Raw genomic sequence first — 9,112 nt, 5'->3', positions numbered from 1 at the left:
AAATATATAGAATAACATGGGTTAGATATTCCCATAGACCAGATAGAAATGTATAGAATAACATGGGTGAGATATTCCCATAGACCAGATAGAAATGTGTAGAATAACATGGGTGAGATATTCCCATAGACCAGATAGAAATGTGTAGAATAACATGGGTTAGATATTCCCATAGACCAGATAGAAATATATAGAATAACATGGGTTAGATATTCCCATAGACCAGATAGAAATGTATAGAATAGCATGGGTTAGATATTCCCATAGACCAGATAGAAATGTATTATATAGAATAGCATGGGTTAGATATTCCCATAGACCAGATAGAAATGTATAGAATAGCATGGGTTAGATATTCCCATAGACCAGATAGAAATGTATTATATAGAATAGCATGGGTTAGATATTCCCATAGACCAGATAGAAATGTATTATATAGAATAACATGTGTTAGATATTCCCATAGACCAGATAGAAATATATAGAATAACATGGGTTAGATATTCCCATAGACCAGATAGAAATGTGTAGAATAACATGGGTGAGATATTCCCATAGACCAGATAGAAATGTGAATAATAACATGGGTTAGATATTCCCATAGACCAGATAGAAATATATAGAATAACATGGGTTAGATATTCCCATTGACCAGATAGAAATGTATAGAATAGCATGGGTTAGATATTCCCATAGACCAGATAGAAATGTATAGAATAGCATGGGTTAGATATTCCCATAGACCAGATAGAAATGTATAGAATAGCATGGGTTAGATATTCCCATAGACCAGATAGAAATGTATAGAATAACATGTGTTACATATTCCCATAGACCAGATAGAAATGTATAGAATAACATGGGTTAGATATTCCCATAGACCAGATAGAAATGTGTAGAATAACATGGGTGAGATATTCCCATAGACCAGATAGAAATGTGTAGAATAACATGGGTTAGATATTCCCATAGACCAGATAGAAATATATAGAATAACATGGGTTAGATATTCCCATTGACCAGATAGAAATGTATAGAATAGCATGGGTTAGATATTCCCATAGACCAGATAGAAATGTATAGAATAGCATGGGTTAGATATTCCCATAGACCAGATAGAAATGTATAGAATAGCATGGGTTAGATATTCCCATAGACCAGATAGAAATGTATAGAATAGCATGGGTTAGATATTCCCATAGACCAGATAGAAATGTATAGAATTGCATGGGTTAGATATTCCCATAGACCAGATAGAAATGTGTAGAATAACATGGGTTAGATATTCCCATTGACCAGATAGAAATGTATAGAATAGCATGGGTTAGATATTCCCATAGACCAGATAGAAATGTATTATATAGAATAGCATGGGTTAGATATTCCCATAGACCAGATAGAAATGTATAGAATAACATGTGTTAGATATTCCCATAGACCAGATAGAAATATATAGAATAACATGGGTTAGATATTCCAATAGACCAGATAGAAATGTGTAGAATAACATGGGTGAGATATTCCCATAGACCAGATAGAAATGTGAATAATAACATGGGTTAGATATTCCCATAGACCAGATAGAAATATATAGAATAACATGGGTTAGATATTCCCATTGACCAGATAGAAATGTATAGAATAGCATGGGTTAGATATTCCCATAGACCAGATAGAAATGTATAGAATAGCATGGGTTAGATATTCCCATAGACCAGATAGAAATGTATAGAATAGCATGGGTTAGATATTCCCATAGACCAGATAGAAATGTATTATATAGAATAGCATGGGTTAGATATTCCCATAGACCAGATAGAAATGTATAGAATAACATGTGTTAGATATTCCCATAGACCAGATAGAAATGTATAGAATAACATGGGTTAGATATTCCCATAGACCAGATAGAAATGTGTAGAATAACATGGGTGAGATATTCCCATAGACCAGATAGAAATATATAGAATAGCATGGGTTAGATATTCCCATTGACCAGATAGAAATGTATAGAATAGCATGGGTTAGATATTCCCATAGACCAGATAGAAATGTATAGAATAGCATGGGTTAGATATTCCCATAGACCAGATAGAAATGTATAGAATAGCATGGGTTAGATATTCCCATAGACCAGATAGAAATGTATAGAATAGCATGGGTTAGATATTCCCATAGACCAGATAGAAATGTATAGAATTGCATGGGTTAGATATTCCCATAGACCAGATAGAAATGTGTAGAATAACATGGGTTAGATATTCCCATTGACCAGATAGAAATGTATAGAATAGCATGGGTTAGATATTCCCATAGACCAGATAGAAATGTATTATATAGAATAGCATGGGTTAGATATTCCCATAGACCAGATAGAAATGTATAGAATAACATGTGTTAGATATTCCCATAGACCAGATAGAAATATATAGAATAACATGGGTTAGATATTCCCATAGACCAGATAGAAATGTGTAGAATAACATGGGTGAGATATTCCCATAGACCAGATAGAAATGTGTAGAATAACATGGGTTAGATATTCCCATAGACCAGATAGAAATATATAGAATAACATGGGTTAGATATTCCCATTGACCAGATAGAAATGTATAGAATAGCATGGGTTAGATATTCCCATAGACCAGATAGAAATGTATAGAATAGCATGGGTTAGATATTCCCATAGACCAGATAGAAATGTATAGAATAGCATGGGTTAGATATTCCCATAGACCAGATAGAAATGTATAGAATAGCATGGGTTAGATATTCCCATAGACCAGATAGAAATGTATAGAATTGCATGGGTTAGATCTTCCCATAGACCAGATAGAAATGTGTAGAATAACATGGGTTAGATATTCCCATTGACCAGATAGAAATGTATAGAATAGCATGGGTTAGATATTCCCATAGACCAGATAGAAATGTATTATATAGAATAGCATGGGTTAGATATTCCCATAGACCAGATAGAAATGTATAGAATAACATGTGTTAGATATTCCCATAGACCAGATAGAAATATATAGAATAACATGGGTTAGATATTCCAATAGACCAGATAGAAATGTGTAGAATAACATGGGTGAGATATTCCCATAGACCAGATAGAAATGTGAATAATAACATGGGTTAGATATTCCCATAGACCAGATAGAAATATATAGAATAACATGGGTTAGATATTCCCATTGACCAGATAGAAATGTATAGAATAGCATGGGTTAGATATTCCCATAGACCAGATAGAAATGTATAGAATAGCATGGGTTAGATATTCCCATAGACCAGATAGAAATGTATCGAATAACATGGGTTAGATATTCCCATAGACCAGATAGAAATGTGTAGAATAACATGGGTTAGATATTCCCATAGACCAGATAGAAATGTATAGAATAACATGGGTTAGATATTCCCATAGACCAGATAGAAATGTGTAGAATAACATGTGTTAGATATTCCCATAGACCAGATAGAAATGTATAGAATAGCATGGGTTAGATATTCCCATAGACCAGATAGAAATGTATTATATAGAATAGCATGGGTTAGATATTCCCATAGACCAGATAGAAATGTATAGAATAACATGTGTTAGATATTCCCATAGACCAGATAGAAATATATAGAATAACATGGGTTAGATATTCCAATAGACCAGATAGAAATGTGTAGAATAACATGGGTGAGATATTCCCATAGACCAGATAGAAATGTATAGAATAGCATGGGTTAGATATTCCCATAGACCAGATAGAAATGTATAGAATAGCATGGGTTAGATATTCCCATAGACCAGATAGAAATGTATAGAATAGCATGGGTTAGATATTCCCATAGACCAGATAGAAATGTATTATATAGAATAGCATGGGTTAGATATTCCCATAGACCAGATAGAAATGTATAGAATAACATGTGTTAGATATTCCCATAGACCAGATAGAAATGTATAGAATAACATGGGTTAGATATTCCCATAGACCAGATAGAAATGTGTAGAATAACATGGGTGAGATATTCCCATAGACCAGATAGAAATGTGTAGAATAACATGGGTTAGATATTCCCATAGACCAGATAGAAATATATAGAATAGCATGGGTTAGATATTCCCATTGACCAGATAGAAATGTATAGAATAGCATGGGTTAGATATTCCCATAGACCAGATAGAAATGTATAGAATAGCATGGGTTAGATATTCCCATAGACCAGATAGAAATGTATAGAATAGCATGGGTTAGATATTCCCATAGACCAGATAGAAATGTATAGAATAGCATGGGTTAGATATTCCCATAGACCAGATAGAAATGTATAGAATTGCATGGGTTAGATATTCCCATAGACCAGATAGAAATGTGTAGAATAACATGGGTTAGATATTCCCATTGACCAGATAGAAATGTATAGAATAGCATGGGTTAGATATTCCCATAGACCAGATAGAAATGTATTATATAGAATAGCATGGGTTAGATATTCCCATAGACCAGATAGAAATGTATAGAATAACATGTGTTAGATATTCCCATAGACCAGATAGAAATATATAGAATAACATGGGTTAGATATTCCAATAGACCAGATAGAAATGTGTAGAATAACATGGGTGAGATATTCCCATAGACCAGATAGAAATGTATAGAATAGCATGGGTTAGATATTCCCATAGACCAGATAGAAATGTATAGAATAGCATGGGTTAGATATTCCCATAGACCAGATAGAAATGTATAGAATAGCATGGGTTAGATATTCCCATAGACCAGATAGAAATGTATTATATAGAATAGCATGGGTTAGATATTCCCATAGACCAGATAGAAATGTATAGAATAACATGTGTTAGATATTCCCATAGACCAGATAGAAATGTATAGAATAACATGGGTTAGATATTCCCATAGACCAGATAGAAATGTGTAGAATAACATGGGTGAGATATTCCCATAGACCAGATAGAAATGTGTAGAATAACATGGGTTAGATATTCCCATAGACCAGATAGAAATGTATCGAATAACATGGGTTAGATATTCCCATTGACCAGATAGAAATGTATAGAATAGCATGGGTTAGATATTCCCATAGACCAGATAGAAATGTATAGAATAGCATGGGTTAGATATTCCCATAGACCAGATAGAAATGTATAGAATAGCATGGGTTAGATATTCCCATAGACCAGATAGAAATGTATAGAATAGCATGGGTTAGATATTCCCATAGACCAGATAGAAATGTATAGAATTGCATGGGTTAGATATTCCCATAGACCAGATAGAAATGTGTAGAATAACATGGGTTAGATATTCCCATAGACCAGATAGAAATATATAGAATAACATGGGTTAGATATTCCCATTGACCAGATAGAAATGTATAGAATAGCATGGGTTAGATATTCCCATAGACCAGATAGAAATGTATAGAATAGCATGGGTTAGATATTCCCATAGACCAGATAGAAATGTATAGAATAGCATGGGTTAGATATTCCCAAAGACCAGATAGAAATGTGTAGAATAACATGTGTTAGATATTCCCATAGACCAGATAGAAATGTATAGAATAACATGGGTTAGATATTCCCATAGACCAGATAGAAATGTATAGAATAACATGGGTTAGATATTCCCATAGACCAGATAGAAATGTATAGAAAAACATGGGTTAGATATTCCCATAGACCAGATAGAAATGTATAGAATAGTATGGGTTAGATATTCCCATAGACCAGATAGAAATGTATAGAATAACATGGGTTAGATATTCCCATAGACCAGATAGAAATGTATAGAATAACATGTGTTAGATATTCCCATAGACCAGACAGAAATGTAAAGAATAACATGGGTTCGATATTTCCATAGACCAGATAGAAATGTATAGAATAGTATGGGTTATATCTTCCCATAGACCAGATAGAAATGTATAGAATAATATGGGTTAGATATTCCCATAGACCAGATAGAAATGTATAGAATAGCATGGGTTAGATATTCCCATAGACCAGATAGAAATGTATAGAATAGCATGGGTTATATCTTCCCATAGACCAGATATAAATGTATCGAATAACATGGGTTAGATATTCCCATAGACCAGATAGAAATGTATTGAATAGTATGGGTTAGATATTTCCGTCGACCAGATAGAAATGTATCGAATAACATGGGTTAGATATTCCCATAGACCAGATAGAAATGTATTGAATAGTATGGGTTAGATATTCCCATCGACCAGATAGAAATGTGTAGAATAGCATGGGTTATATCTTCCCATAGACCAGATATAAATGTATAGAATAGCATGGGTTAGATATTCCCATAGACCAGATAGAAATGTATAGAATAGCATGGGTTATATCTTCCCATAGACCAGATAGAAATGTATAGAATAATATGGGTTAGATATTCCCATAGACCAGATAGAAATGTATAGAATAGCATGGGTTAGATATTCCCATAGACCAGATAGAAATGTATAGAATAGCATGGGTTATATCTTCCCATAGACCAGATATAAATGTATAGAATAACATGGGTTAGATATTCCCATAGACCAGATAGAAATGTATTGAATAGTATGGGTTAGATATTCCCGTCGACCAGATAGAAATGTATCGAATAACATGGGTTAGATATTCCCATAGACCAGATAGAAATGTATTGAATAGTATGGGTTAGATATTCCCATAGACCAGATAGAAATGTATTGAATAGCATGGGTTATATCTTCCCATAGACCAGATATAAATGTATAGAATAGCATGGGTTAGATATTCCCATAGACCAGATAGAAATGTATAGAATAGCATGGGTTATATCTTCCCATAGACCAGATATAAATGTATAGAATAACATGGGTTAGATATTCCCATAGACCAGATAGAAATGTATTGAATAGTATGGGTTATATATTCCCGTCGACCAGATAGAAATGTATCGAATAACATGGGTTAGATATTCCCGTCGACCAGATAGAAATGTATAGAATAACATGGGTTAGATATTCCCATGGACCAGATAGAAATGTATTGAATAGTATGGGTTATATATTCCCGTCGACCAGATAGAAATGTATCGAATAGCATGGGTTATATCTTCCCATAGACCAGATAGAAATGTATAGAATAACATGGGTTAGATGTTCCCATAGACCAGATAGAAATGTATTGAATAGTATGGGTTAGATATTCCCGTCGACCAGATAGAAATGTGTAGAATAACATGCGTTAGATATTCCCATAGACCAGATAGAAATGTATAGAATAATATGGGTTAGATATTCCCATAGACCAGATAGAAATGTATAGAATAGCATGGGTTAGATATTCCCATAGACCAGATAGAAATGTATAGAATAGCATGGGTTATATCTTCCCATAGACCAGATATAAATGTATAGAATAACATGGGTTAGATATTCCCATAGACCAGATAGAAATGTATTGAATAGTATGGGTTAGATATTCCCGTCGACCAGATAGAAATGTATAGAATAACATGGGTTATATCTTCCCATAGACCAGATAGAAATGTATAGAATAACATGGGTTATATCTTCCCATAGACCAGATAGAAATGTATTGAATCGTATGGGTTATATCTTCCCATAGACCAGATAGAAATGTATTGAATAGCATGGTCCGTGTATCCATGTATGAGTAGTTAGCCCATCTTAATGTAATAAGTAGAGAAATGTTAGCGGGGGGGGGGGCAGAAAAGCCCGGTTTTAATAATGGGGTTATATGCAGCTGTGTTTGGAAACACGAGGCCGGAAATTTAAAATTAAAATTTACATGGCAATGCATTTTTGAGCAGCCTTGGTGAGAGTTGATCCCTGAGCTGCAGGATTTGTACCTAGTAGGGTTAATGGAGTCAGTCTCATGGGAAATTGCCCCCCTCGGAGATTGGGTTGGCCCAGGCAGCTAGGGATCTGCACTCGCAGAATTTGGACGTGGGGTTCGAGCACGGGTGCTGCAGCATGACCCGGGCCCCACGGGGAGTCTGGTGGAGTGTGGTATCCCTTGTCAGGGTGCCGTCTGAGCGAATGTCTCGGACCGGTGGGGTCGCCGGACATTGGAGGGGGTTGAAACCTCTGGGGGTCTGAGGTGGTTCCATCTGGGCATCTGCCATGGTGCACCATGACGATCACTAGGGGGAAGTGTTGTGGGCCATGCCTTGGTGGTGGGCGTCACCACTGAGGGCCAGTAAGGGCCTGATGAGGTGACCTCCCAGACCTGCAGCCTGACAGCCTCTCACTGAGGCTCTGGGACAGCCAGCATGTGGTGACCTACTATACTGTGCTGGCCTATGGACGTGGGTCGATCCGCAAGAAACAGGTATGAATACAGCCCATCGGACACCATGGAAGCATCTGTGGAACACAATGGAGTGTTTGGGAAGGCCCGGAGAGGCCTGTATATTCCATGGATGGTCCCCAAGAATGGCTGCAGCAGGCACTGCTGGTATTGAACGTGCTCCCCGGTGGTGATTGGATTTGTGTGAAATTTACCTTTCCCCATTGTCATGACTCGCCATGCTTTGCTATTGTGGGTATGCAAGTGAGTTGGGGGAATTTGTATGGGTGACAGGCAAGAGTGGCCATGAGAGCTAAGCATGTGGATTTGGCGGAAAGGGTTAAAATCTGATGTGTGTTGTAAATTAATAATTATGTATTGTTTGAGTGTGTTCATGATTATTGTGTACGCAGGCCATAGCAGGTTATGTGCATCACAGTGCGTATTGCAGGTGGTGAAGAATTGTATGGCAGCAGGGGAGTGACATTTGGGGTTTTGTGGGTGGGGAACGTGTGTGTGTCTGCAGGTACAGATAAGGCTCTGGAGGAGTGGTGACTGCTACCCCTCCCGAGGTAACTTGCCCCTGGCAGCCAGAGGTGTCTGGAATTTGGGCAACCTGTTGGAGGAGGTTCTGGTTTGGGCAACCAATGGGTAGGAGACCCTTGGTGACCTGAGGGGAGGCCAAGAGTGCCAGAAACCAGGAGAGCCTGTTGTGGAGACCCTCCCCAGCGGGACATACAGCAAAGGAGGTCGTCCTGCTTGTCTGCCTTTGTCCTGTGCTTGTTCATCACC

The sequence above is a fragment of the Eptatretus burgeri genome, chromosome 6 (assembly GCF_056783735.1).
Source record: "Eptatretus burgeri isolate ZD-2024b chromosome 6, Ebu_testis_v1, whole genome shotgun sequence".
Lineage (NCBI taxonomy): Eukaryota > Metazoa > Chordata > Myxini > Myxiniformes > Myxinidae > Eptatretus > Eptatretus burgeri.
This window is presented reverse-complemented; position numbering follows the sequence as displayed.